Genomic DNA, 8,987 nt, shown 5'->3' with positions numbered 1-8,987 from the left:
TCTCCCGTGACGTCAGAACACAAGGTTGCTCAGGTGTTGTGCGATAAGTGAGACCCTTCTTCAGTCGACTGTGAAATCAGCAAGATGAGTGAAATAGAATTGAAAATATATAGCCGACAAAAACTTTCATGTAGTTAACCTAAATTGTTGAAGATCCTTCATTTAGCTAATTTCAAACACAAAATGATTATAAGGTATCACTGGCAACACTTGCATGTTGACCACTTTCAGGGACAAACAAGACAGGGCAACTTTGTGTGTTCGCTAGCAGCACGCACCTGCAAATCCTTTCCTTCCGGTGTTCCCTGAGAGCACGTGTTCGCTACGAGCACGGAATCATTATACTCCTGAAGTACCTTGAAACATTCATTCCGATTACCACTGTCAAAAGCCTGCCTGAAGTCAACGAATAAAAAATGCAAATCCACGTCATGTTCATAAAACTTCTCCATCATCTGTCTAATAATAAAAATCGGATCAGTAGTGCTTCTGCCAGGGCGAAAGCCACATTGGTTCTCACCAAGTATATCTTCTGTGTAACATTTTATTCTCTCACTGATCAATCCTGACAGGATGTTATAGACCACACTGTACCTCCCAAAATTTTGGCTAGGGGTACAGTACTCCCTGAATCCTTGTACATACCTCCTCAAATCATCACTGGACAGACACAAGATGCTGCAGTTTAAAGAATGTTTTTAGTAACGAAACGGAAAAAACAACATTATCTACATTACCTCTCCATCCAAATGAGCCGAAACTACCGCCAACCCACCTACGATGTGGTATCGATTGCGTCACTTGATCTGTGCCCTTGGAACAATTTATAGGGAAGTAAAACCTGTTTAAATTGACTGAAAAACTATATAATGATGCCTACAGCTTAACTGTGACTGAATTGTGTTTGATTTAAAAGCTTTTAGATTCATAATGTAAATAAGTATAAAATTTAAAAAAAAACCTATTGCCGTTTTATTGAAAGTTCAAGGTTGTGCAGCTTATATTTTACAAATTGAGGGCTATGTGGCCTGTTCTAATGTATAATTGATAATTGATTGATTGAGTTGGTGTTTTGTCCATTTTATGCACAGTAAGGCTAATCGGGACGGGACATACAGTTTAAAGTGGGATCCGAACCACTATGTGGCTCCACCGAGTATCGAACCCGGGACTCCTCGATTACAAGGCGACAACATTACAACTACGCCATTGGGGATTAAAGTGTGGGACAATTTTGTACAGAAGTAAGATGTCACACGGAAGTGACACATAGCATCTGAGTGACATGCCATTTCAAAACAAATTCTAAGAAACAAATGCAACTCTACTCTCTTGAGTGGAGCGACATGTTGCAAATGTCGCTTGGGTGTCACTCGAAACGGAACGGTTCGTTTGTTCTACAGCGCGCCTCGTGTCGTCCCGGTGTGAAATATTTAAAGTACAAAAAAGGCGATGGGAACTGGGAACTGAATGCTCATCTCACCACTTCCATTACGGCCGAGAACGAGAATGTGTGAAACTCTACCTCCATATGCCTTATAACTGTATAAACTATATACATTTTTATTTTATGATAAGCATTTGTTCACTTACCAATGAGGATAATCCTTATTCTCATCTTGGCACCTTGTAATTTCAGCCTACAGATCAAAATAATACACTATTTGAAAATCTAAAAAGAATCATAATTAAAAAGACAAAACATAGTAGTTAACAAAATAAAGTTTTGAAAGATATGCACATATGTTTATGACAAAGATTAACTCGGGATTTATTAAGACTAATGTTATGTTCATTATATATTCTATTGTTTCGAAGGATAATCAATAATACGAGGCGTATTCGTAAAGTAAGTAAAGTTTGAAAATATTGCCGCCGTAGCGCTGCAGTCGCGACCGTGTGAGTTCTCGCTGACATCCTTCATCCGTTAGTAAGCCACAGGCAGTCGTGGGAGCAGGTCATGCTTTTTCTTCGTATGTTTATGAAGGTTTGAAATGTTCAAGAAAATCAATCGGCCCGCCGACTGTGAAGTCCGGTCTGTGATTCGTTTTCTCCATGCAAGAAACGTGAAACCGGTAGACATCCACTGTCAACTGTGGTCTTTTTTTTATGTTTAAAGGAGGTCGTGAGACAGTTCAGTATGAGCTAAGAAGCGGTCGGCCATCTGTTGTGACCGAGGATTTGGTGCGTGCAGTCGACGCGGAAATTCGTGAAAACAGACGCTTCACAATATCGTCGCTTTCCATGGAATTTCCACAAATTTCAAGAAAAAAGTCCTCTACGAAATTGTGACAGAACGCCTGGAATCAAAAATTGTGGTCAGCGTTTCGATGAGGATGATGGCGTCGAAGCAGGAGTGCATGGATGGCTTTCATCACAGGCGGGAACATTCTATGACAATGGGATACAAAAACTAGTGCCACGCTATGACAAATGCTTGAAAAATTGTGGAAAATACGCAAAAAAGTAGTTTAAGGTCTGTAGAATGCAATTCAAATAAAAAATGGTACAAAACTATTTTAATTTATTTCTTACACCCTTTCGGTACTTACTTTCCGAATACGCCTCGTATAATGCCAAAAATTTTACAAGTAGAAGAATTAGAAAAGTTTTGTTTGACGATTTGATCGAAAATTGAGATCTCAAACTGGCACTTGTTTCTGCATAAAACCATTAGTAATACACGTTGTTTGTTTTTATAATGTCAGGTGCAATATGGTATGACTATTTCTACAGGGTGGCTCATTAAGTCACTTAACACCCCCAGTACAAGGCCACTGCAGCGCGCAACATGGAAATGGTGATGACCAATCGTTATCAGGCCAAGGGGGAACTACATTGACGCCACCCACACGGTCGGCGGCCATCTTGATGTTCGCCATCTTGAATTCAACTTCAGAATTTTAAATGGGAAGGGGGTCGTGCGACATATCAAAATGGGCTAGAATTTCACGAGAAATGCAATGGTGAAGGTTTTTCGACGTATCTTTAACCAGTAAAAAGTTATCACTGAATTCTTGTACCAATTTGCTCCTTTTCGAGGTGCTAGAAAAATGCCTTAAAATTTGTTTAGCGCTTCGGTAATGCATCGAGATCAAAGTGACGTCTATGGAGAGACGTTCGCATGCCATTGCACATTATTTTAATCGGATACATCCATGAAGAGCTGTGCATTATGAATGGTTGTCGCGAACAATTTACAGTGTGACGCTTCCATTCAATTAAAAGTTCTTCACAGTGACAAGGCTAATGTTTATGTTCATAAGGACGTTCATAAACAGAATATGCGACCCTTGTCATCTGATAACTAACTTTGGACAAAAACTGGTTCATAACGTTCCCATAAGTGTTCTGGTGTTCCTCCATATTGAAAAAACTCTGTAAAAAGTACCTTCTTCCATAAGCAAGGATGAAAAAAAATGTTTATTTAACAAATCCAAGTAGACCTAAGCATTTAAGGTTCCGTTGATGGAAAATTGACTAACCAATCGTGTTCCACACAGCACGCCACACCATTAACTTACCAACACTAACCATTCAGCTTTGATCTGTCGAAAATGGGTTATCAGATAAAAATCATCGAATATTCTGTTTATGAACTTCCTTATGAACATAAACATTAGCCTTGTCACTGTGAAGGACTTTTAATTGAATGGAAGCGTCACACTGTAAATTGTTCGCGACAACCATTCATAATGCACAGCTCTTCATGGATGTATCCGATTAAAATAATGTGCAATGGCATGCGAACGTCTCTCCATAGACGTCACTTTGATCTCGATGCATTACCGAAGCGCTAAACAAATTTTAAGGCATTTTTCTAGCACCTCGAAAAGGAGCAAATTGGTACAAGAATTCAGTGATAACTTTTTACTGGTTAAAGATACGTCGAAAAAACCTTCACCATTGCATTTCTCGTGAAATTCTAGCCCATTTTGATATGTCGCACGACCCCCTTCCCATTTAAAATTCTGAAGTTGAATTCAAGATGGCGGACATCAAGATGGCCGCCGACCGTGTGGGTGGCGTCAATGTGGTTCCCCCTTGGCCAGGCAATGATTGGTCATCGCCATTTTCACATTCCATGCCGCAGTGGCCTTGTACTGAGGGTGTTAAGTGACTTATTGAGCCACCCTGTATAGTTAATTATTGATAATGTGAAATTGCGATGTATAAATTTCTATACATATTTTGAGCATAGCAACGAAAAACAAAAGACAGTAGATCAATAATTGATAAAATATATAGAAATGTTAAATAATGAAAAATAATAAAAAAAATTATGACGTCCTGGAGTTTCATGGAAGTTATCAAAATCCTAATTGCAATTTCGAGAAGTGAATACTAGGATGCTTCGTTGAAGTTCAAGTAAAAGGCTTGCTTCAAGCCCCAGAGTGTCAAAATATGTTACTTGCTTTATATGAGGTGATTCCAGGAAATTTTTTGAGGGAGATATTAATAACATTATATTTTTTATATCGAGGTAGAGGTGTGTGTGAGAACATAAAAGTAGTGGCAAAAAGTGATTTTTCATATATTTTTGGAAGATAATTCGTAGGGATTGAATTCCCAACCAATTTCTCTCTCGGCATGCCCTTGATCATTTATTCTTTTTTTCTTCCGAGTGTTGACTTGAGTACGTTAAGTGTCTTTTATATTGTAGAAATCGTACTACAACTTTTCAATTAGTTATGACTAGGGCTAGGAATTTTATGACTTAGCATATTCTTTTTGATAAAAGTGATGTGTTCCCCAAACATATAGAAATTCATATTATGAAGAAACTAATAAAATTAAGGTGCTTTTTAAGGCCATATTTTGGTATATTTGGCCATTTCTGCGTGATAGACCATATTTTGATGCATTTTCGGTCAGATTCAGCATATTTTTTGAATTTTCAAGAAATATACAGTCATTTTCGAAGTGGATTCGTTCTTTCTCCCATGTTTACTCGAGAGTTTTTTTCCCTTTGGACTGTTGCAAAATCTTTTTTTATTTTTATTTGATAATTTAGAGAAAGTATTCATTGTGTATTGCAACTCAGGGCCCATAAAGTGAACTAAAAATAGTACGAATGTGAAAATATCTCAACATTTAGATATTGATGTTTGAAACAGTCCAGTTATAAGGGCATATTTTTCAAATTATGATTCATATTTTGTAAAATTTTAGGTCATAAAAGCATATTTTATTTTGCATATTTTGGTGATTTTTAGCTCGTAAAAATCCTAGCCTAGTAATAACAATTAATGGCACCCATAAACCTATGTTTGCTTGATTTAGTACACACAGGAGATGTATTTCGCATAAATTTAAGTGAAAAATGTAAACTCGAACCCGGACCTCTACCAACTGAGCTACCGAGCCAGCCCTGTTTTCGCCTGATTTTTTTGCTAACTCTGTTAACTTGTGTGGAATTATGTGGGCTACACCGTAACGAAATCTGCTGCTTTTGATCCACTGGACATAGGATTTCCGGGAGTAAAAAATGGAAGCGAGAAATCAGGCCAAGCCAGAGCTCTCGCTAGCTAAGTTGGTTGTTGACATTCGTGGCGTAGTTATTAGCACAGCCAAGTGCCAAGGGACCCGGGTTCGAATCCTGGGTAAGACATGGATGTTTGTATTTGTCCTGTTGAAAGATAAAGAGCAAGAATTGAGTAGGTTTTTGTTAACAAAAAGATTGAGAGTAACTGACAAAAACCCTGGTTTGCTTAAATTTCTACTAGATTTCTACGACCACCTATAGGGAAAAGTCTTACAGTACCGGACAACGCTAGTTCTCGCTTCGGACGCTACAGAGCAGCAGTTGCCAGGTACCAGTGCGACGTGTATGTATCAATGTTCAACATAGTTTGAGCACGCAAGTCTGCGCTGAGTGTCGTGGGAAAGGGGAGCGAATGAAGCAGTTCGTACGAAAAATTTGTGTCGAAAGTTATTTTCACGGTGATATTCCTCCAGTTAGAGATAAGCAGGAGATTTTGTTTTATAGGAAAGTATGCACAAAGGCATGTAGTTTGTGATAGCTGATAAAGAATTCACGATAGCATCTGCACAATATGTAAAATCAGACGAGGTGCTATCGTGTGGCGATCGTACAGTACCGGACACCCAAGAGTCTTCCAGTACCGGACAAAAAGAAGTTCAAAATCAATCACACAGAACGATGTTGCTGGGAGTGTTGATTCTCTTCCATCTGTAGAATGGAACTTGCACAGTCAACTATCTGCTGTTCAGGTATTTTCCCTCGGAACCCAGGGGTATTTGTCGATTTGGAGTTCCTCTCCTCTGAGAACTTTGCGGAGCCTAATGCGGACTATTTTTCTGCAACACCAGTGCCGAATGATCTGCCAGTTGCCACATCAACACACTCAGCACAGAGCAATAGCAACTCCACAGCCTCTCAACTAGGACCCTCGTTCATTGATATGTGACGAAGAAGAAAATGAAAACCCAGAAGAGACTAAATGAACGAGACATGCAGGACGTTGGAAAGATGAAACGAGGAAACACATCACTGACTTCTACAAGGAGAGCAATGGAGGATGAAGACTATATATACCACCTATGAAGAGGACAAAACGGACTTCAGTTCTGATCATAAAGAAACAACAGAATGCATCATTTGTCACGAGACATTCAATGAAGAATGGGTGCAATGTCTCGCGTGTAATGGTTGGGCCCACGTTCAATGTGCAGATGAGGAAAGCATCTTGTATTTTACTTTCGAACGTATTGCCTGTCCGGTACTGGACGACAATTTTTGCTTTTGTTCAAATGTTACTATTTCTTGTTTGCAATATTATTTGTACTTTCGTTTCCATTTTTCCGGAATGATTTCCTGTTCTTAATAAATAATATCTTGAAGTACTATATTCTTCCTTCCAACTTATATTCCGCCTACTCTTTTTTTTCAATTATTGCCAATGAACTTAGGGTGTCCGGTACTGTAAGACTTTTCCCTAATCTAGATTGGCAAGTGCTTGTAACGGATGTTTCCGTCCGAATCGACAAGCGACACGTGTCTCTTGGAAACCAACCTTCAGAAATGAATGAAACTTTTCTTACTGAAGCCACGTGACAAGCTGCACGTGCCGCTTGCGTGTGGCTCAGACTGGTCCGTTTTCTCAATACCGTGCATCGTGTCTCACCTCGTGTGCATGCGCGGTGAATGTTTCCTTCTCGATTGAAGGGCCAGTTTTGTTCGTTGCTTTAGTTTGAAACCACCGCAACGCTTAGGTCTGCAAGCTCCGAATAATTGATTTTCATTTCATGTTTTGTTATTTATCGTTGCTAATCTGCTAATCCTGACGATGGGAATTAGCAGATTAGAAATTGATAAAGGGACACCTACAAATAACACCCAGGCCGGGATTCGAACACAGGAACCGTGGCGTCGTAGCACGTTGTACTAACCACTCCGCCACGGAGATCGGTTCTCCTTAAAATTATGCAATAATAATAACTTACCAGCATTACAAAAACAGACAAAATGATTGCAACTGCCGCTCTTTCAAAGAACATTATTTCTATCTTAAAATTACCTTTGGATCACAAATTTGAGTGTTCTGTACAGAGTTCGCATCCAAGTAACAATGGAAGAAGAGCATGGCAGTGGTAACAAACGTGTGGTATTTATATCTGAAGCAGTTCATCGTAAATCTATTTACAGCATGCGGCCCCGGCGCCCACCCAGCGTCGAATAACATGGGTACCTGGGGGAAACCCTGGGGGGTAAAGGCGGTTAGGGGCGTGATGCTGATCACATCACCCCCACTCATGACCGGATCAAGAAAGTGTGGGGCGTTACCCCCACACCCCCTATACGCCTTCATGGCGTGGTGCTATGCACAGGGGAGCACTTTACCTTTACAGCATATTTTATAGTTTCTATTATCAGAATTTCGCCTATCACGGTATTGCCATTTCGATTTAGGGGAAAAATTAATAAATAAAACTAAAAGTTGATTTGTAATCAAGGGATCTCTGATTCGAAAGCTGTTGGAGGCACTGGTTCGGAACACACTTTAAACTTTATAGGTGTAATCCCGATTACCGTATCTGTGCGTAAAGTGCACTTAAAAGCATAAACTCAAGACTAAAATTTGTTAATGACAATATGGCGACAATTTTGCGTTCTACCTTTCCAGATCAGAATTCTTGAGTCCATATTGTTCACCATGCACGTGTGTTCATTTTTGGCTGTTTTCCCGTAACTTCATATTTGAAGTTACCAGTTGAAACAAAAGATACGGTATCACAAGTACGACAAATTTGACAACTTAAAATAGATTAAATTTGATCTAAAGTTATTTTTAATTATTAAAAATTGGAGTTTGAAGTTCCGTTTTCTTAAAACCTGAACTTTGCACAGAACGTGTCGTTGACATATGGGCTACGAAATTTTCACCTAGAAAGAGCGGTATTGACGATAGAATGTATTTTTTAGCATTTTGAAGTTTCATTTCGTTCGAAATGTTATTTTCATCAGAAGTTTCATTGAAATTAAGAACATATTGAAACAGACAAACCAATCAAATCAAGGTCAAATATTTGAGAACGAATCCAAAGCACTCATTGTAAATCCACAATATGCTACCCACAAGTTTGAGAACAAAAATGATCATTTGACATCTAAAACGAACGATAAAGTGTAGCTATGGAACTAACTAGCCTGTTCTAACTAGATGGAACTGTTTTGATCTGTAAATTGTGAAATATCTGGTGAATTTTGGACAGTTGCAGCCGAATATCTCACTCTTCGTTGAGGTTGAACTATAACTTGTTTTAGTAGCAACAAGCACAATGTCTTACTTAGCACTAGAACCAGGGTGCGAAATCCTGATGAGGGAAAACAGGGGGTATTTCCCCCGCACCAACAACCTTGGCCTCAAAAATCCCCCCATCAAAAAATTCCGGTGGGGAGAGTTTTTGTTATAACATCAAAAGATAAGCAATTAATTTTGACTGATTGATTGATTTGCATTATT

The sequence above is a fragment of the Lepisma saccharinum genome, chromosome 27, assembly GCF_977018435.1.
Source record: "Lepisma saccharinum chromosome 27, izLepSacc3.1, whole genome shotgun sequence".
Lineage (NCBI taxonomy): Eukaryota > Metazoa > Arthropoda > Insecta > Zygentoma > Lepismatidae > Lepisma > Lepisma saccharinum.
The sequence above is the reverse complement of the archived record's forward strand: the minus strand, read 5'-3'. Positions refer to the sequence as shown.